This window comes from Mobula hypostoma, chromosome 14, assembly GCF_963921235.1.
Source record: "Mobula hypostoma chromosome 14, sMobHyp1.1, whole genome shotgun sequence".
Classification (NCBI taxonomy): Eukaryota; Metazoa; Chordata; class Chondrichthyes; order Myliobatiformes; family Myliobatidae; genus Mobula; species Mobula hypostoma.
This window is the reverse complement of record NC_086110.1, coordinates 70,894,605-70,917,961: the sequence shown is the minus strand read 5'-3', so window position 1 is coordinate 70,917,961 and position 23,357 is coordinate 70,894,605.

Genomic DNA, 23,357 nt, shown 5'->3' with positions numbered 1-23,357 from the left:
CCTCTAGAAAGGTAGCCTAGACAGCCTCCAAGACAGAGATCACAGGGTCACCGGGAGCTGCGGTTTTATTGTCCCTTTCAAAGTGAGCATGAAAGGCGTTGAGCTCGTCTGGGAGTGAAGCATCTCTACCAATGGGTTTTGCTTTGTTGGAAGTAACGGATGGCAAACCTGCCAGAGCTGACACACATCCAATGTCACTTCCAACCTCACTCAGAATTGTTCCTTAGCTCTTGAAGTAGCCCTCTGCAAGACATACCTAATTTTCCTGTGCAGACCTGGGTCGCCAGAGTTGAATGCCACAGTTCTAGCCCTGAGCAGACTATGAACCTCTTGATTCATCCATGGTTTTTGATTTGAGTATGATCAATAAGCTCTTGTAGGCACACACTCAACCATATAGGCTTTAATGAAGTCAGTTACAACTGTGCTGTACTTATTCAGACTCAGAGATGGATCCCTGAATATTGTCCAACATATTGTGTGTTTGACGGTCTTTGTTATGTCAGGTCTTTGTTTTTTTGTGAATTCTGTTGTGTTTCTTTGTTTGTTAGTGGCTAGCAAGTAGATGAATCTCAAGGTTGTATATGACGTATATACTTTCACCTCCGTTGCCTTGTGGCCGTACCCACTCATAGGAAAGGCTTCGGGAGTAAACCCTGAGGACAAATTTGGAGCTGGAGTCCCTAAGGCAGTCCGACTTTACTTTCAACCTCACTCTGACAGCTCCTGCGACGTCACTGGTGCCAAGCTGTATCATCCCTGGCCCTTCCCTTGGACAACATCGTTGGCATGGAGAGGGGAGACTTGCTGCATGGGCAGCTGCCGGTCTTCCATGCAACCTTGCCTAGGCCTGGCCCTAGAGAGACTGAAGCAAGACTTTCCACGCGCAGATCGATGGTTTCGCAAGACTAGCAGATGCCATATACTTTGATAATAAATGTACTTTGAACTTTGAATTGAGCATGCAGTGTTAAAACTGAAACAAAAAACTGCAGCATTACTATGGGAAAACCAAAAGCAGCAGAATCTTGCTGTGCAGTGATTCTAAAGATCATGAAATGCTGTTTGTATCTTGCTGAAGCTTATACTAATAAATACGGGATTGAAATGGAGTCACTAGCATTGGGGAAATCAAAATTGGGTGGCAACTTGTAATTATGGTGAGCCATTTATCATCAGCTAACATCGTGTGTGTGACTTGTGACTTGTCAGTGTTAATTACTGAAACAATAAATTTGGACATTAATAACATCTTCAACAAAAGGCGACCGATTTCCGTGGATGAAGAATGATGACAGCTCGGCACATTGAACGAGACACTCAGAACACGGCGCAGATTGAATTTAAGATCTCCAGCACGGATAATAAATTGTTATTCCACCAAATAGAAAATGATTGATTTGTTTGCCCGGCCCCAGCAAATCACTTGGGAATTCCTTCAGCTTTCATCCTTATTGTTGAGGACAGCGGTAAAATTTCTGTCCCAACTGTGTGACAAATGTAACTCTCTCAAAGTGTGACAGCTGCTTGGCAAAGGGGAAATGGTTGCCTCGCTTTTGCTGGGGGCTTGGCTCACTGATTCGTGAAGCCTCGTTTCTCATTTTAGGACAATGTTCGAGGAACACAGAGAATTCCCCGAGCACCTGTAGATAGATTTCTGAGGGAGAACTTGCTCAGACAAGTGATGCCTGTCACCTTGAAAACTTGATCCTTTTTCTTTAGATTAATGCTGTAAATTAGCTGTTACATTTTGTAACTTCAAAACATTAAATTAATTCAAACAAAGACACTGAGTCCAGGAATTCGAGTCTAGTGCGAGTTTACTTTAAGCGAGGGGGGAATCGTTTCATATGGTAGTGTGATGACGTGTGCAATTAATGTATTTTTACATATAACCTGTAATTTATTATTTAAACAAACAATAACGTTTAATCAACAACATTAACCTGCTCTAAAGGTTCACATTTATACATGGTGATCAGTGTGACACTATTACAGCTCAGGGCATTGGAGTTCAGAGTTCAATTCCAATGTCACCTGTAAGGAGTCTGTATGTCCTCCCTGTGGAATGCTTGGGTTTTCTCCAGATGCTCCGGTTTCCTCCTACAAAGATGTAATGTTTAATAGGTTAATTGTTCATTGTAAATTGTCCCATGATTAGGAGGGTTAAGTCGGAGGTTGCTGAGCAGCTCGAAGAACAGGAAAAACCTATTCCATGCTGTGTCTCAGTAAGTAAATAAATACATATATGCAGACCTTTTATTATTTTTTTACTGGATTGATCATTCCTTAACATGAAAAGAAAAGGACATAGGAGAAATTCATCCTTCACTGGACCCCAGCATCAGAGTCAGGGCTTGAATTAAATTGTGGTAGAGAAATGCAAAACTCATGAAGCACTAAGGAGGAAATCTTGAACAAAAGAGTGAAATTAAAATTCTGCAACAGTCTGCAAAACATAAGTAGTCAGAAAGCTTACCTCAATCAAAATTCTATTTGGTTCCTTTTCATTCAGTAATTGTGAGAAGCTACCCTGATTTGGAACTCTTATACTCTCCTAAAAATTGGTTGTTAGTCTGTCCTGAGCTAAAGTGGGATTATGTCTGATACACAATTACTGGACATTAAGGGGAACAGAATTTCCACCTAGGCTATACTTCTCAAATTTACATTCAATTTAGCAAACAGATTGCTAGCCTGTGAATATTAAATTATACCTATTTTGCCTGCTAATAGAATGGATAGGTTTCTATTCCATTCATGGCCTCAGGTTGAATAAAGCAAAAATTTAATAATGGTTTGGGAATGTAAACACAAGGAAATCTGCAGACAACACACATCAAAGTTGCTGGTGAATGCAGCAGGCCAGGCAGCATCTCTAGGAAGAGGTGCAGTCGACGTTTCAGGCCGAGACCCTTCGTCAGGACTAACTGAAGGAAGAGTGAGTAAGGGATTTGAAAGTTGGAGGGGGAGGGGGAGATCCAAAATGATAGGAGAAGACAGGAGGGGAGGGATGGAGCCGAGAGCTGGACAGGTGATAGGCAAAAGGGATACGAGAGGATCATGGGACAGGAGGTCCGGGAAGAAAGACGGGGGGGGGGGGGGGAGGTCCAGCTCTTGGCTCCATCCCTCCCCCTCTTGTCTTCTCCTATCATTTTGGATCTCCCCCTCCCCCTCCAACTTTCAAATCCCTTACTCACTCTTCCTTCAGTTAGTCCTGACGAAGGGTCTCGGCCTGAAACGTCGACTGCACCTCTTCCTAGAGATGCTGCCTGGTCTGCTGCGTTCACCAGCAACTTTGATGTGTATTGCTTGAATTTCCAGCATCTGCAGAATTCCTGAAATCTGCAGATACTGGAATTTCAAGCAACACACATAAAAGTTGCTGATGAACGCAGCAGACCAGCCAGCATCTCTAGGAAGAGGTACAGTCGACGTTTAGGACCGAGACCCTTCGTCAGAACTAATTGAAAGAAGAGCTGGTAAGAGATTGGTTTGGGGGTGGTTTATGAAGCTGAGGGCGGTGAGAGTAACTATGCTACTGAGGGGGAGAAAGAATCCCAAAATCCATAGACAGGGAGATGACTTGGCCTTTTCAGTCTTTGCGAGTTCCTCACAGATCAATCGATTTCCATTTGTTTACTGCCTGTTGTGTTGCTGGCATTTAGGGCAGCAATGAAGGACCTCCATCTCTGGTGGTGTTCACAGCTTCCTTCATCGTGTCAGTAGCTTCCTCTCGGTTTTCACTACTGTCAGCCATGCAAGTCCCATGTGGGGACTCTGGAATACCTTCACACTCAGATGTAGCAGGATTCTTCATTGCTGCTTCCGTAACAATTTTGTTTTACCAGTCAGGGTTACTAACCCTGAGCTGAAACCCTGAACCTGGAGGACTGGTGTGCCACTACCCTTTGACCTGTTTGGCATGGGTGACCCCTACCAAGAGCCAAAACATAAAGCCCTGACTCCAGCCAATATAACTCTCCAAGTCACTGAGGCATGCAAGCCTCCAAATTAGAAAAGGTTGTGGTCCTTTTGGAGGAATTCTATTTCCACCCATCCCCTTTCTCCTTGATGTTCTCAGATTCAGACCCAGTTTCACATTCAGATTTAATTATCACACAAACATTGAACATACAATGAAACATACTGCTTGTGTCAACAATCAACACACAAGGGTGTGCTGGTGACAGCCCGCAAGTGTTGACACACATTTCGCTGTCAACAAAGGAAGCCTACAATGTTCAACACAGCAAAAACACAACACACAACACAAGCAGCAACAAAATATAACAGAACAAAGCAAGAGAACAACAGGACAGACCACCTTCTGGCCTCTAGTCCTTGGCCCCGGACTCTCAATCTTGTAGACACCAGGCCTCCAAACTCCAGTTTCTACCCCAGACTCACCCTTGACCTCTGGACCTGCCGACTTCAATCTTTGACCTTTTAGGCTCTCCACTTCTGGAATCACCAGCTCTGTACTTTGAACCTCAAATTATTGTCCTTCATGTCTCTCCAATTTCCTGCTGAATGTTATGATTGACTTTGTCTCCACCACCACTAATTGCAGTGAATTTCAAATGCTCTTCATCGTCTCCCTGTGTTTGTAACCCAATACTTTAAGTCCTCTCATTAATGAACTTTCTATGAGTGGGAACAGCTTCCTTCTAAATACCCTCTCAAAATCAACCTTGGTTCTGTCCATGTCAAAGTTCAAAGGGAATTTCTTGTCAAAGTATATATGCCAATCAGAGGTTAATTTTCTTGCAGGCATTCACTCGAGAACAATAAAATACAATAGAATCAGTGAAAGGCTACAAAGAAACACACAGATAAAGACTGACAGACAACTGATGTGCAAAAGAAGACAAACTGTGAAAATATAATACTCATTTTTGCTTTATTATATGCTCTCTCTTTTGTCTTTTATATTGTCTCCTCTCCACTTTTTTTTATATAGAATCATAGAGCTCTGAAGCACAGAAACAGATCATGGTGAAGTGTTTTTCTGCCTAGTCCGATCCACCACACTCAGATCAAACAGCTGATGTTTCGAGCCAAGACTCTTCACTGTGACTCACTCTTTGCTCTTTTCAAAATCCATGTTGGCTCTGTCCAATCATAGTAAATGTTCAACATGTCCTGTTGACCTTAACGACAAGTTCTGGAACTTTATCTCTCAGACTAATTCATCAAGCTCCCTCTAGTTTCTCTCCTGCTCTTGAAAAGCTGGGCTTCCTTTGTCACTGTCCAAATTGAGAGGATTATGCTGGAATCTGAAGACATTTGAAAGATCAGATCAAATGCATCCATTATTCATACGGTCACTCCTTCTGAAACATCACCAAGTCAGAGGCATCTGCATATTTACCTAGTACTGATTCTTCACCATTTGTAATTCCTTTACTTTCGATTTTCTACTTCATAAAGACACACTCACCCCAGCCATTCTCTACTATCCCCCTCCTATTGGGCGGAAGATACAAAATCCTGAAAACATCTATCACCAGGCCCAAAGACAGTTTCTACCCCATTGTTTTCAGATTATTAATTAAAATAAACTAAACGATTGACTGGTCCCCTAATGTGATTAGTCATAGTCATAGTCATACTTTATTGATCCCGGGGGAAATTGGTTTGTGTTACAGTTGCACCATAAATAGTAATAAACCATAAATGGTTAAATAGTAAAAAGTAAATTATGCCAGGAAATAAGTCCAGGACCAGCCTATTGGCTCAGGGTGTCTGACCCTCCAAGGGAGGAGTTGTAAAGTTTGATGGCCACAGGCGGGAATGACTTCCTATGACGCTCTGTGTTGTGTTGCATCTCGGTGGAATGAGTCTCTGGCTGAATGTACTCCCGTGCCCAACCAGTACATTATGTAGTGGATGGGAGACATTGACCAAGATGGCATGCAACTTAGACAGCATCCTCTTTTTAGACACCACTGTGAGAGAGTCCAGTTCCATCCCCACAACATCACTGGCCTTACGAATGAGTTTGTTGATTCTGTTGGTGCCCGCTACCCTCAGCCTGCTGCCCCAGCACACAACAACAAACATGATAGCACTACCACAGACTCGTAGAACATCCTCAGCATCGTCCGGCAGATGTTAAAAGACCTCAGTCTCCTCAGGAAATGGATTCTTGGCCTCACCATCTATATCATGACAAACTTGTACCATATTGTCTATCTCAGCGGTCCCCAACCACTGGGCCGCAGAGCATGCGCTAACGGGCCGCGAGGAAACGATACAATTTGGCGATAGGAGTCAGTTGCACCTTTCCTCATTCCCTGTCATGCCCACTGTTGACCCATTACGCATGCGAGGTCATTACCCGCGCATCATCCATGTCTGCGTGGGAAGAGGATCAACTCCTCGAGCTTGCAAATGACGGCGGGCTGAGAAGTATGTTTGACATAACATCTCTGCCGGCATTCCGGATCAAAGTCAAGGCTAAATATCCTGAGATACCCACAAAAGCACTGAAAACGTTGCTTCCAACATATTTCTGCGAAGCGGAGTTTTCTGCAATGAATGCAACGAAAACTAAATTGCGGAATAGACTGGACATAAGGAACCCCGTTCGAGTATCGCTGTCTCCCATCACCCCTCGATGGGGCTGCTTGTTGCAGGGAAACAAGCCCAGCGCTCCCACTGATTCAGTGATATTGGTGTGTTGCAATGATTTTATATGTTCATACGGGGAAAATATGCGCTGTGTGTTTAATATCCAAATGTTACTTAAAATGTTATGATGCTATTGACTTACTTATATAACCATATAACAATTACAGCACAGAAACAGGTCACCTCAGCCCTTCTAGTTCGTGCCAAACGCTACTCTCACCTAGTCCCACTGACCTGCACTCAACCCATAACCCTCCATTCCTTTCATGTCCATATACCTATCCAATTTTTCTTTAAATGATAATATCGAACCTATTTCTGCCACTTCTACTGGAAGTTCATTCAACACTTACTTCAAGCTCCCCTGTCCTCCCCTGACAATTGACTTATCACGGCATTCATGCGAGGAAAATATGCGCTGTGTGTTTAATATTAAATTCGTTAGATAAACCCTTTTAGAAACGAAACTGGGTGTATTAGCGACTTATCACCTATATTCCGGTCATGATTAACACCCCCGCCCCCCCCGCCGAACAGAATCACCAAAAACGATTTGCGGGGTAAAAAGAAATCGGCGGGCGTACGGACGCATGTGCACTGGTGCTCGCGCAAGGCTTCATGGCCATTGTAGTCTTCCTCTGGGTAAACGCAACGTATTTGACTGCTACTCTTGTCCGTTGGCCACCCTTCCCCCCCCTCCTCCCCCCACACCCCCCGGTCAGCCGGTCCGCAAGAATATTGTCAATATTAAACCGGTCCGCAGTGCAAAAAAGGTTGGGGACCCCTGGTCTATCTGCATTGCACCTTCTCTGTAAATGTAACATTATAAGACCATAAGATATATTATAGGAGCAGAATTAGACCATTTGGCCCATCAAGTCTGCTCTGTCATTCCATTATGGCTAATTTATTCTCCCTCTCAATCCCGTTCACCTGCCTTCTTCCTGCAAACTTTGACCCCCATCCCCTTACAATTCAAAAACCCATCAACCTCTGTTTTAAATATACCCAATGACTTAGTCTCCACAGCCATCTCTGGCAATGAATTCCACAGATTCGCCATCCTCTGCTTAAAAAAATTCCTCCTTGTTTCTGTTCTGAAGGGACGTCTTTGTATTCTGAATTTGTGCCCTCTGGGGTTGAGAGGGACCACTAAATCAGCTATGATTAAATGGTGGAGCAGACTTGATGGGTCAAGTGGCCTAATTCTGCTCTATACCTTCTGCTTCTATGGCTGTATTCTGCTCTCTGTTATTTTTTCCCCCTTGTATTAACTCAATGCACTGATTTGCCAGAATAATCTTTTTTTCTTAAGTGCAATCGTGAACAATAGCCAGATCAGAAATGCTGATCAAGTCAACTAGTTCCCAAAGAGAACTTTGATAAGCCAATCAGATGGTTCACTGCTGCTTAGCGATAGAAAATAGGCACAAGGGTCGCTAGCCCCTGCACCAGAGAAACACACCTGAGCATTGCGGTGGAGGTATGTGCTATGCATGACCTGATCTGAAAGCACCATGACGACTCATAACAGATCGTGTTCATGGTGGAACAGCTTGGTCAAGGATGGGGTGATCAGCACTGATGGACAAATTATACCTCCACTACCCTACCTGTACGGATGGTATACAAAACTACATTTGTCACTATATCTCAGTGCATGTGACATTACTAAACTAATTTACCAATTATTTCTGGGATAAATCCTTTCATCGTGAAGGTAAACATTGAGTGACACACACAATGCTCGGGGTACTCTATGGAGGCGAATAAACAGCCAATGTTTTGAGCCATGACCCCTCATCGGGATTGGCAAGGAAGGTGGCAGAAGCTGGAATAAGAAGGTGGAGGGAGAGGAAAGAACACAAGCTGGAAAATGATAGATGTGACTAGCTGAGGGGGAATATGGGTGAGTAGGAGGGTGAGATGAAGTAAGAAACTGAGACGGGATAAGTGAAATAGGTGAAGAGATGAAGAAGGAGAGGACACAGAATAAAGGGAAGGAGGAGGGGATCTAGAGGGATACCAAATACATGTCTGATGCATATGGTGTTTCCCATTAACCATTGTAATTTACCTTTTTTCCTGCCAAAAGGGACCCAAGTGGTTTTACTACTAATCCTCTTTTAAAACCTTTAGAAATCTTAAAATTCAGTTTTTTTTTCCCTGTAACTTTTGTCTGATTACTCTAATGTTTATTTTTTTTTCTGTCAATTCCATGGGTGTCCTTTGCCAACACTTGGTATTCTTCCAATACTCAACCTGTCTAGTCTTCTTGGCATCATTTATAACACTTCCTTTAATTTAATGTGATATTTTACTTCTCTTAGGAGACATATTTGGAGACTTTCAGTGTGGAGATTTTATTTCCTAAGGGAATTATATTTTGTGATTTTTTTAAAGAAAATGTTTTTCACTATTTATTTACTTTCATAACTTATGATTGAATTTCCCAATTTGTTTTTGTCAACTTATTCCAAATACCTGAAGTTTACACTGTTGAAGATTATGACTTAAGTTTTGTGCTTAACTAAATTACTCTATTGATTGCATTCTTTCCACAAGCCTCTTTGAGAACATCCCAATATTTTATGAATCTTCAGGCCATGTCACTCAGGGATTTGTGCCAATATTATTTTTGTGACTGTGCTATCTTAACAATATGCGCTGCATTTGATTGAATGTTCTGTATTTTGCACCTTGGCCCCAAAGGAACACTATATGTGTGTGTCTGTATGTGTTTGTGTTGGGACACAGGGGTTGGTGACTCAGATATATAAGAGATTTCAATTTATTAATTCAGGACTCGGAAATAATTTCTGCGGAGCAAGGCACAGAAAACATCAGTCAGGGTAATTTGCAAGTTGTATGTTCGAATGACAATCAACCTTGAATTTGAACTTGACAAGGTTATGCATTCACCCTGTCTTTGTTCTAGATCCAAACTAGTCACATTCCTGAGTGCTCTGAAAAGTATTGTGTGTATCATGAATTTGTACTCCACACTGTTATTGGTCATTTGTTTTTGGATATCCATGTCTCCGATGTGTACTGCATTAACCCTGATAAATTCTTCTCTATTTTTACAAGCTTCTTTGTTTTTGAGGTCTATTAATGATTTACAATATTACTACTTTTCTGGAACTTGCAAGTTACCATGACTGATGTTTTCTGTGCCTTGCTCCGCAGAAATTATTTCCAGGACCTGAATTAATAAGTTGAAATCTCTTATATATCTTGGTCACCATCCACTGTGTCCCAGCACAAACACATACAGACACACACACGCACACAAACACACATATACAGGAACACACACATGCACACATTTACACATACAGACACATACACACACACACACACACACACACACACAGACACATAGAGAAAGACAGACACACACATACAAACACACACACACACACAGACAAAGAAAGGCTCAGTTTTTTTTTTATTTTGCTTCCCTTCCAAATCAATCAGCCTGGAACATTCAATTCGCAGTTTTGCCTACTCTGTCAGTGTTCTGTTAGAAAAAGTTTATTCATTTTATTTCCATCTTTGTTATTAATTCTTTTATTTGGTTGGAAATGCTTCATGTGAAAGTGTCTCTGGCTTTAACATCCTTTCCATTTTCTGCTAAAAAACAGTTTTCTTTTGTTAAGCTTCCCCTCTTTTCCTGATGCACTTGGATGAAGAACATTTTGTTCATCTGCTTTTCATTGAATTATCCAATAATTCAACTGATGATACTTTTCCCTTCAAGGAATTGCTTTAACTGTGTCATGGACAGTCCCAAGCACAGCTGCGAAAGGAGGAGGGTTGGGCATAGGGCTAGCAACATCATCCTGTAAAAAACTCAGTGCTACAGAAACACCAATAGCAGCTCCAAAGACCTCATCCTTGTGAGAGGAAGTATCTTCGCCTTGGATACATATGAAATCTTGTGGTAAAAGCAGAAAGGACAAGGCCCATCAACCTTCAGCCCAGGACAGAGGACTCTGGTGAGCTATTGTCTGCAGCCTATGCCCCAGTAAGGGTGATGGATTTAAGAAGAAGAAGGAATTATTTTTCTTCTCAAACATGCATCTAAGTCCACTTTTTGATGGCTCAACCTTAAAAACAATATCAGAGCAATTACTACACCCAAATCATAAACACAAGAGATACTGCAGATTCAGGAAATCCAAAGCCACATACCCAAAATGCTGGAGGAACTCAGCAGGTCAGGTAGCATCCATGGAAATGAACAAATAGTCAATGTTACGGGACCTTTCTTCAGGACCAATTGCCTTGCATTATGTCAGGTCTGAATTCCCTCATCCATCCTAACACACATGGGTGTCGGGGTGGAGATATGCCTCCAATGAAGGAGGTGCAGGGTGCTTCTTCTCTCTGCTAGCCTGTAGATCACCCCTGGGCAAGGTGAAGCCATGGGAACAGGTGGTGGATGGTCGTATGAGCAACTGGTACATTTCACAAGTCCTGGTTTTGTGACTGCTGCTGCCAGGCACATAATTTCTGAAGGGTATTGATAATGGCTAGAGTCACCCATCTTGTAAAGACACTGCTGAGAAGAAGTCAATGGTAAACAACTTCTGCAGAAAAAAATGTCAAGAACTACCTTGGTCATGTAGACCATGATCACCCACATCACAGGACATGACACAAATGATAATAATGAATGCACAATGATTTATCTCAAGCCTCAGTTTAAGTTTCTAACTGGCAAGGAGAATATTGGTAATCATGCGATCTTTTCTTCAGTAACTGAAAATCAAAAACAAAATATCCGCGGACGTTAGAAATGTGAAATAAAAACAGTATATGTTGGTTGTACTCAGCAGGTCTGACAGTAGCTGTGGAAAAAGAAACAGTAAATATTTTATGTCAAAGACCCTTTCATCAGTAGAGAATATAGAATTTAGTGCAGGCACTTGGGTCACGATGTTATTGCAACCTTTGAACCTTTCAATCTAACCTTTCCCGCCCGCAAAACCCTCTATTTTTCTATCATCCATGAGTCTATCGTACGAGTTTCTTAGAAGTCTCTAATACATCGGCCTCTACCACCACCCTCAGCAGTGCATTCCACAAACCCAAAACTGTCTGTGTAAAAAACTTACATTTGACATCCCCCCTACACTTCCTTCCAATCACTTTAAAATTATTCCCCCTTGTATTAGTCATTTCCAGACACTGTACAGACACTGGCCAGTGATGTTGTGCTGACTCCTAGGTCAATGTAACCTTATCCTCCCACATAACCCTCCATTTTTCTAACATCCATGTGCCTATCTATGAATATTTTAAATGTCTCTAATATATCTGCCTCCACCACTGCACCTGATGGAGGACTAGGAAGGGCTGCTTCCTGTTCTACCCATTGTCTTTTCACACTTTTCTCCCAGAACCAGCAACAAATCCAAAAATGTGAACTTCATAAACCCAAAAGTGCTCCATAATGAGACCAGAGTTTGAACTAACAATCCAAAATTATTCTTAAGCCGTGGGCCAACATTGACAACCGTAATGGCATTCACCTTCTTTAGGTGGAACCCAGAATCCAACACTTGTCACCTATATAAGCTAAATAAAGTTCTGTAAATACTGTACATCCACTCTTGATGGCCCTGGAGCACCATGAATCTGGGAGCAATGAGATAGAAATTGCAACTGTTGTGCACATAGTTGTCTTAACTGGGACATGCAATATTCTGAGATGGAGGTGATGAGTGTTTTTTTTTGGCTGGAGAAGATCTATTTTTAAGACAGAAATGAAGAGAAACCTCTTTCTCCAGTAAGCTCTAAATCTTTAGAATTCTCTGCCCTGAAGGTTCAGAGAAGTGACTAAGTTTGACTGGGTGAGTAGTGTCCCAACAATAACCTCACACTCAACATCAGTAAGATCACGGAATTGACTGTGGACTACAGGAAGCGGAAGTCAGGAGAACATACACCAGTCCTTAATGAAGGGTCAGCAGTAGAAAGGGTGAGGAGCTTTATGTCCTTAGGCATCAATATCTCAAAGGATCTAACCTGGCCAACAGATTGATGCAATCACAAAGAAGAGCACTGAGGATTTCGTTAGAAGTTTGAGGAGATAACAAATTTGTATAGATATGCAGTGGAAAGCATTCTAAATGGTTGGTATGGATGCTCCAATGCGTAAGATCATCCAGAGGGTTGTAGACTCTGTCAGCTCCATTATAAGCATAACTCTCCCCACTATCAAAGATATTTTGAGGAGGTAGTGCTGCAAGAAATTGACATCCATCACCGAGGACCCTCACCATCTTGTCCTTGCCTTCTTCTCATGAAGGAGTTACAGGAGCCTGAAGATCCTAATCAGTGATTCAGAAACTACATATTCCCATCCACTGTCAGTTTTCTGAATAGTCCATGAACCCATGAACACTACCTCAATTTTTTTTATTTACACAGTGTATTTATTGTTGTAATTTATATCAATTTTCTTTCTTTGCACTGTACTACTGCTGCAAAACAACACATTTCATGTCATGTAAAGATTTGATAATAAATTTGATTCTAATTCTGGTATGAACATAGAATTCTCCAACTTCCGGTAATTCCCTCCCCCTCCCTTCCTCTATCCCTATTTCACTCTGCCCCCTCCCCCAGCTCCCTCATGGTTCCACCTCCCTCTTCTACCAGCCATTGTTTTCAGGTCTATGACGTCAATGCTTCCCCTCCCCCACCCCTTTCTCTTTCAAATTACTGGTCTATCAACTGACGCTACAAGCATTCTTCAAATCCTTCCCCATTTTTCATTCTTCAGTCCTGACGAAGGATTCCGGCCCGAAACGTCGACTCATCATTTCTGACTGATGCTGCCCGACCTGCTGAGTTCATCAAGCGTACTGAAAGTGTTGCTTTGATTCTAATTCTGATACTCACTGAGTACTGGCACAAAAATTACACCAGTAGGGACAGTAAAGTGTACTTAGAGCACAGTGTCATTCATTATATTGAACAATTTAACAAGAAGTACACAATAGTCTAAAGCAGGGTTCCCCACCTTTATTATGCCATATACAATACCGTTAAGCAGAGGGTCCATAGACCACAAGTTGTGAATCACTGGTCTGGAGGAAATCAATTGGACAGGCAGCATCCATGGAAAGAAAGGAACAATTGGAATTTCAGGTGAAGATCCTGGTCCAGATGAAGTGTCTTGACCAAGCTGTTGACTGCCTGTTTCCATCCATAGATGCTGCCTGACCTACTGAGTTCCTCCAGCATCATGTGAATTGCTTCAGATTCCAGCATCTGCAAACTTGAGCTGGTGGGGTCCTGGCTTCAGAGCTTATCGAGGCAATTGAACCCAATGTTTGGATGTTAGTTTAGGTGCCAGGCCTGAGTGAAAAGGTCAGGGTGTCAGAGTGTCAGGGCTCGAGGCGAGGGACTGCCAGATCAGGTCACTGCCCCCGGCTCAGCTATGCTGCACTATGGGACTCTCTTCCGTTCAGAACGATATTTGCTTGTAGTTATTGTCTGCATGATGTGTTTTTTTTCTCTCCGCACTTTTTTCTGGGTTCTTTTACTTTTTATATGGGTTTATATGGTATAATGTGTTGCTTTTCTCTGCACATTGGGTGTTTGTTGGTCTTTTTTTAATATGGGTTCTTTTGGGTTTCTTTGTTTTGTGGCTGTCTGTTAGGAGACAAATCTCAAGGCTGTATAATGTATAAATAATTTGACAATAAATATACTTTGAACATTTGAATTTGATCTCTTGTGTCTCCGGTATAGCAGGTTTGATGGGCCAAATAGCCTATCTGGGTTTCAGTTTGTTGCATTCTTCTAATTCAATGATTAAGATGTCCTCACTCTCTTACAGCCAGGTTTTAGCAGAAAGAGAGAGAGATTACTTAAAATTAATAAAAAGTGACAAAGCATGCCAACAAAATCATCTATTGTTGAAAATTAAATATGATCAATTTATCACTTTCAGATTCATTTTAGATTTGCAATTTATCTGAAATACGTTGGTATAAACAGGATTATTATACATATGGAATGAATAAACTGCAGAGCACATACTGAATAATGCAGGTTAGCAAGTAATTGCAAGACTGTTATGCTTTCAACTTCATTAAGAGTTGCTGAAGTGAACCTTGGAATCTTTATAGATATCAATTGTCTTCCAATATTTACCAACAGATTGGAAATTAAGTTATGAGAGGGGAAAATGAATTGAGACAGAAAACGGCACAAGATGAAGAGGATTTCAATGAAATTTGAGCGGCAGTTTTTCTACCCAGTGTGTGTTATAAGACCATAATACATAGGAGCAGAATTCGGCTATTCAGCCCACTGAGCCTGCCTCACCATTCAATCATAACTAATTCATTTTCCTTCTCACCCTCACTCTTCTGACTTTTCCCCATAATGTTTCACACCCTCACTAATCAAGAAGTTATCAAACTCCGCTTTAAAAATCCCCAAGAACTTGGCTTCCACAGCTATCTGTGGCAGTGAATCTCACAGATTCAGCACTCTCCTCATCCCTGTTCCAAAGGGATGTCCTTCTGTGCTGAGGCTGTGTCTTCTGGTCCTAGACTCTCCATCTTAACTTTGTCTAGGCCTTTCAATATTTGGTAGCTTTCAATAAGACCTCCCACTCATTTTTTTTTAACCCAGCGAGTACAGGGCTAGAGTCATAAAATGTTCCTTATATATTAACCTTTTCATTTCCAGATAATTTTTGTAAACCTACTCTGGATTTTCTCCAATACTAGCACATCCTTTCTCAGATACGGGCCGCAGTACTGCTCACAACACTCCAAATGTAGTCTGTGCAATGCCTTATAAAGCCACTGCATTATATCCTTACTAGGGATGTACTAAGGATGTGTGCATTTGATCTCAAGTTACCTTGACCTTAGGCTCAGCACACAGATGTAACCACAAAGAAGGCCCACCAGTGCTTTAAATTTAGCCTCTGACCAAATATGTTAAGAAATTTGTATATATGCACATCAGAACATATCCAGTACATCAGGGAGCGGTATGGAAATTCCAGACTGCTGAGTAGCGGACACAGTCCAGTCCATCAAGGGTACAGCCCTCCACACCATTTTCAGCATCTGCAAGAGTCACTGCATCGCTCATTAAAGAGCTGCAGCATTTGGGCGATGCTCTCTTTTCACGGATAGTATGGGAGGTGCTGAAGCCTGAAGTCCCCCACCAGCTACATTCCTAGAGTTGTCAGATTTTTGAACTAAACCTACCTCAGCAATGGAACACTAAGGTCCACCTCTTGCTCTTCCATGGATTTTTCTTTGACAGTGAGCACCTCTTGCTCTTCCATGGACTTGTCTTTGACAGTGAGCACCTCTTGCTCTACCATGGACTTGTCTTCACAGTCTTGCATGTTTGTCTTGTGTGTTGTCTGTACCTACGCTGCAAGAAAGCTTTCCATTGCTCCTGTACCTTACCAGATTTATTCACAGTACAACTACCTTGTCTTCACTTGATTGATGCTAGATAAGGTGATAATGAGATGGCTTCTTAATTCAACTATGATGAGATATCGGTTTGCTGTTTTGCTGTTTTATATATATTATAAAAAATAGATATTTTTTCATATTTCTGACAGTACCAAAAGACACAATTTGGAACATCAAGTTCATGCTAGCTCTCAGTCCCAATTCCCCCATTTATTTTCAAACTCTCTCTCACAGATCAATACTTTTTCCCTGATCCTCCTGCTGCCCACCATCCTCTCTTCTCCCATTCTCCCACTGGGCAGGATACATAGAACATAGAACATAGAATAGTACAGCACAGTACAGGCCCTACGGCCCACATTGTTGTGTCAACCCTCAAACACTGCCTCCCATATAACCCCCCACCTTAAATTCCTCCATGTACCTGTCCAGTGGTCTCTTAAATTTCACTTGTGTATCTGCCTCCACCACTGACTCAGGCAGTGCATTCCACGCACCAACCACTCTCTGAGTAAAAAATCTTCCTCTAATATCCCCCTTGAACTTCTCACCCCTTACCTTAAAGCCATGTCCTCTTGTATTGAGCAGTGGTGCCCTGGGGAAGAGGCGCTGGCTATCCACTCTATTCCTCTTAATATCTTGTATACCTCTATCATGTCTCCTCTCATCCTCCTTCTCTCCAAAGAGTAAAGCCCTAGCTCCCTTAATCTCTGATCATAATGCATACTCTCTAAACCAGGCAGCATCCTGGTAAATCTCCTTTGTAAAAGCCTGAAAGCATGAACACTAGACTCAAGGAGAGCTTATATTCCACTGTTACCAGATAACAAGAAGAAACCCATTCTGTCATAGGAAAATGTATCTTGTAGATGGTGGGAGATCTTTAGTTAGGACCTGAGTAACTCATTGCCTGATAGTCTTAATGCAATAGCTTAGACCGTGGAATGGGACCTTCAGGAATATCAGTCTGATAGCTATAGAATTCAAATATTAGATAATTTTTAACAAAGAACTGCATTTGATTTCAGCATCATGTATATATCATAAGATGGTAATGTACAAAATATTAGACTTTTGACATGTGCTGGTGTCCTTAGGCAGAAATTAGCTTGAATTGAAAATATTCTGAGCGCTGAACTGCGAAAGCATGAATAATTGAAGATATATTTTATAGCAGGATGAGAATAATGTATTTAAGTGTTGTGCTTGATTCAGGTACTCTAAGGAGTGGAAATAAATGAAGAGTGATTGCTCTGGAATGTTCCTCTTCTCTCAACCAAAATGATGCAGGGAGGAGGGAATGGATTTGTGCTTGGTCATCGAATCAGAATCAGGTTTAATATCACTGACTTAAGTCTGTCTTAGAACATAGAACATAGAAATCTACAGCACATTACAGGCCCTTCAGCCCACAATGTTGTGCCAGCCCTGAAACCTACTCAAGGAACTGCCTAGGATTATCCTGCTACATTGCCCTCTATTTTTCTAAGCTCCATGTTCCTACCTATGAGTCTCTTAAGAGACCTTATTGTATCCGCCTCAACCACCGTCACCAGCAGTGCACTCCACGCATCCACCACTCTCTGTGCGAAAAACTTACCACTGAAATTTCCTCTGTACCTCCTTCCAAGCACCTTAAAACTATGCTCCCTCATGTTAACCATTTCAGCCCTGAGGAAAAGACTCTGTCTATCCACACAATCAATACCTCTCATCATCTTATACACCTCTATCAGGTCACTTCTCAACCTCCATCACTCCAAGGAGAAAAGCCTATGTTCACTCAACCTATTCTCATAAGGCAGGATCTCCAACGCCGGCAGCATCCTTGTAAATCTCTTCTGAGCTCTTCCTACAGTTTCCATATCCGTCCTGTAGTGAGGTGACCAGAACCGAGCACAGTACTCCAAGTGGGGTCTGACAAAGGTCTTATATTGCTGCAACATTACCTCCCAGCTCTTGAACTTAATCCCATGGTTGATGAAGGCCATCACCATACGCCTTCTTAAGAATAATGTCAACCTGTGCAGTAGCTTTGTGTCCAATGGACACAGACCCTAAAATCTCTTGAACCTTCACACTGCCAAGAGTCTTACCATTAATACTATATTCTGTCTTCAAATTTTATCAGCCAAAATGAACCGCTTCACATTTATCTGTGTTGAACTCCATCTGCTACTTCTCAGCCCAGTTTTGCATCCTATCAGTGTCCCGCTGTAACCTCTGACAACCCTCCAGACTATCCATAACACCCCTGACCTTTGTATCATCAGTAAACTTACTAACCCCGCCACCCTTCTACTTCTTCATCCAGGTCATTTATAAAAATCACTAAGAGGACAGGTCCCAGAACAGATCCCCGTGGAATACCACTGGTCACCGACCTCCATGCAGAATATGAAAGATCTATAACCACCCTTTGCCTTCTGTGGGCAAGCCAATACTGGATCCACAAAGCAGAGTCTCCTGCCTCTTTACTTTCTGAATGATTCTTGCATGGGGAACCTTACCAAATGCCTTACTGAAATCCATTTACACAACATCCACTGATCTACCTTTATCAATGTGTTTTGTTACATCCTGAAAGAATTCATTCAGGCTCGTAAGGCATGACCTGCACTTGAAAACACCATGCTGACTATCCCTAATCAGATTATGTCTCTCCAAATGCTCATAAATCCTGCCTCTCAGGATCTTCTCCAGCAACTTCCCCACCACTTCAGTGCATTAACTTTACTCCCTTTCATGAACAAGAGAGCAACATTTGCAACATTCGAACTCTCTGGTACTTCTTCTGTCCCTATTGATGATGCAAAGATCATCACCAGAGGCTCGGCAATCTCCTCCCTTGCTTCCCACAGTAGCCTGCGGTATACCTCGTCTGGTCACAGCGACTTATCTAACTTAATGTTTTTCAAAGGCTCTAGCTCATCCTCTTTCTTAACATCTATATGCTCAAGTGTTTCAGTCTGCTGTAAGTCATCCCTACAAACTCCTTGCAGACAGTAGTGTGATTAATTAACCTATTAACCCGTCCATATTTGGAATATGGGAGGAAACCAGGTACCTAAGTGAAACACATGGTCAGGGAGAATGTACAAAGTCTTTACAGACAGCGGTGCTCTCTGTAGCTTAATGATGTGAATATCATGTCCACTGTGTCTCTTCACGGAGGAGATCTGCGTTTGCAGTCTAGCCGAGCCCTAGCCCTGGGAAACAGTGGTTGAGAAGGATCTTTGCCACGAGTTTCCCTGTCACAGTCAGCAGGGAATCCCAAGTGCAGTTGCTACGCTTGGCCTGGTCTTCTTTCTGGATGGTGGTCATGATTGGAATGGGACCAAAATCCCAAGCACATCCTCCTCTCCCGACAAATAATTAAAAGTTAACAGATCGGTTTGAGGAAAAAGGTTGTTCTTGAGAGAAAAAAACTCTTGGGAAAATCTTTTGCATAATGCAGCTTATACAAAGTAAAACAGTTAGAGTCCCTGAAATCCATTACCATTTTTATTGCACCAGTCTATTTTTATGCAATTGGCCTTGATGTACCACTGACCTTGCCAAATGAAAATATACTTTTAATATGCATATTCCCTTTAGTATCACTTTACCAGCATGTGTTGCCAAAATTTGATTATGACTGGAGGCGTTCATGAGGAAACTTCTATCTGTGTTCAGTGTGAGCATGGGACTGCATAGTTACACAATGGTGCTGGTTCACATGCCCTCTGCATTACCCACAGCAACCACGTTTTATCTTGCCCATCAATAATGAAATTGAGTTACAAAACAAGAACAAAAGAAATTAATGGGTTGGGGGGACATTGAACACAGTTAGAAAGAGCAATCCAGTCAGGGTCTTCTCCTTTCGTCCCCTTAAAGATTACTCAGACACAGGAGGCCATTTAGGTCCATTTATCTTTATAAGACACAGGAGCAAATTAGGGCATTCAGCCCTAATGGGGAGAACAGAAATGCACACAATATTCCAAATGTGGCAGAGCAAAGTTCCTCTTCTTATCAATGGAGTCCTCAGAGACCACAGACATATTAATATTTCCCCGGAACTCAAGGAATTCTGCAGATGCTGGAAATCCAGAGCAGTGCACGCAAAATGTTGCAGAAACATCTGCAAGTCAGGCAGCATCTATGGAGGGCAATAGACAGTTGTCATTTTGGGCTGAGATCAATTATCAGTCTGGAATGAAGTATGTCCTCCAGTATAAGGCATCATCACCCCGGGAAAAAGTGCTGGCTCTCTATTCTATCTGCACGTCATCATTTTATACATCTCTATCAAGCGGCTTCTCATCCTCCTTGCTCTAGGGGAAAAAAGTTCTTAATTTCTAAATCTTTGCTCATAAAACATGCTCTCTAATTCAAGCAACACCCTGGTAAATCTCCTCTGTATCGTCTCCGAAGCTTCCACATCTTACTTAGAATGAGCCGTTGTTGCTTCTACATTCTTATTGTGTCTTATTTTGACTGTGATTTGATAATTCCCCTGTAAAACATCTTAAGATTCTTGGTTACATGAAAGAAGCTAGATAAATATTGCTGTAATATGGAAAGGAATGAGAAGTAGTAAGTAATTCATTCTGCTGTCTCATTTTATACTGTAATCTGATCCATACCTCTGAATCCCAAGGGTGTAATCTGACAAGTACATTTCTAACTGTGATAATAACTCTATAAATAGTGGAAAATTCAACATTTATTCAGCTGTATTTAAATAAAGAAATATCATAAAAGGATACAAACACATAGTGGCAACAATGGCCTGGAATTATGATAACTCATGGCAAACCTTTTTGCTGTTTACTGCCCCTGAAGCACTGTAAATGCAATGTATACAGAGAGGAACATAACTGCATTAGAAAAAACATTTTAGAATTGTTATATGAGGCCGCTGAACAAAATAAGAGCCCATGGCATTACAGGAAATATACTGGCATGGACAGAAGATTGGCTAACTGGCACAAGGCAAAGAGTGAGAATAAAAGAAGTATTTTCTGGTTGGCTGCTCGAGACCAGGAGTGCCCAGCAAGAAATAGTGTTGGGATCACTTCTTGCCTTATATGACAATGATTTGGATGATGGAATTGTGGGCTTTGTGGCTAAGTTTGTGGACAACACAAAGAGGGGCAGGTAATGTTGAGGAAGCAGGGAGCATGTAGACAGATTAGCAGGATGGACAAAGAAGTGGCAGATGGATACAGTGTAGGGAACTGTATAGTCATGCGCTTTGGTAGAAGGTATAAAGTCATACACTATTTTCTAAATCGGGAGAAAATTCACAAATCAGAGATGCAAAGGGACTTGGGAGTCCTCATGCAGGATTCCCTAAAGGTTAACTTGCAAGTTGTGTCAGAAGGCAAATGCAATTGGTAATTATTTTCCAATGTTCTATAGATTCAGGATCAGTTCCTGAGGACTGGAGGGTAGTTAATGTTATCCCCCTTTTTAAGAAAGGAGGGAGAGAGAAAACAGGGAATTATAGACCATTTAACTTGACATCAGTGGTGGGGAAGATGCTGGAGTCAATTATAAAGGATGAAATGGCGACACATTTGGATAGCAGTAACAGAATCGTTCCGAGTCAGCATGGATTTACGAAGGGGAAATCATGCTTGACTAATCTTCTGGAATTTTTTGAGAATGTAACTATGAAAATGGACAAGGGAGAGCCAGTGGATGTAGTGTACCTGGACTTTCAGAAAGCCTTTGATAAGGTCCCACATAGGAGATTAGTGGGCAAAATTAGAGCACATGGTATTGGGGTAGGGTACTGACATGGATCGTAATTGGTTGGCAGACAGGAAACAAAGAGTAGGGATTAACGGGTCCCTTTCAGAATGGCAGGCAGTGACCAGTGGGGTACCTCAGGGCTCAGTGCTGGGACCGCACCTATTTACAATATACATTAATGATTTAGATGAAGGGATTAAAAGTAACATTAGCAAATTTGCAGATGACACAAAGCTGCGTGGCAGTGTGAAATGTGTGGAGAACGTTGAGATAATGCAGGATGACTTGGACAGATTGGGTGAGTGGGCGGATGCATGGCAGATGCAGGTTAATGCGGATAAATGAGAGGTTATCCACTTTGGTGGCAAGAACAGGAAGGCAGATTACTATTTGAATGGTGTCAGGTTAGGAAAAGGGGAAGTACAACAAGATCTAGGTGTCCTTGTTCATCAGTCACTGAGCAGCTACAGCAGGCAGTGAAGAAAGCTAATGGCGTGTTATCCTTCATAAGAGGAGTTGAGTATAGGAGCAAAGAGGTCCTTCTGCAGTTGTACAGGGCCCTGGTGAGACCACACCTGGAGTACTGTGTACAGTTTTGGTCTCCAAATTTGAGGAAGAACATTCTTGCTATTGAAGGAGTGCAGCAGAGGTTCACGAGGTTAATTCCTGGGATGGCAGGACTGTCATATGTTGAAAGATTGGAGCGACTGGGCTTGTATACACTGGAATTTAGAAGGATGAGAGGGGATCTGATTGAAACATATAAGATTATTAAGGGATTGGATACGCTAGAGGCAGGAAACATGTTCCCGATGTTGGGGGAGTCCAGAACCAGAGGCCACAATTTGAGAATAAGAGGTAGACCATTTAGAACGGAGTTGAGGAAAAACTTTTTCAGGGAGTTGTGGATCTGTGGAATGCTCTGCCTCAGAAGGCAGTGGAGGCCAATTCTCTGGATGCTTTCAAGAAAAAGTTAGATAGAGCTCTTAACGATAGCGGAGTCAAGGGATATGGGAGAAGGCAGGACTGGGTTACTGATTGTGGATGATCAGCCATGATCACAGTGAATGGCGGTGCTGGCTCGAAGGGCCAAATGGCCTACTCCTGCATCTATTGTCTATTGTCTATTGTCAACGCTAGCATTTATTCCATGAGTATTAGAATATAAAAGAAAGGATGTAGTGCTGAGGCTTTATAAGGTATTGGTCAGACTAGACTTGGACTATTGTGAGCAGTTTTGGGCCCCTTATCCACGAAAAATGTGCTGGCATTGGAGGTTCACGAGAACTATTCCAGGAATGAAAGAGTTAACTTGTAAGGATTTTTCGATGCATCTTGTCCTGTAAACGCTGGAGTTTAGAGGGGAGATCTCATTGAAACCTGTCAAATATTAAAAAGCCTTGAGTGGATATACAGAGGGAGAGCCTGGAACCAAAGGGCATAGCCTCAGATTATAAAGTCATCCTTTTAGAACAGAGATAAGGAGGCATTTTCTTAGATAGAGGG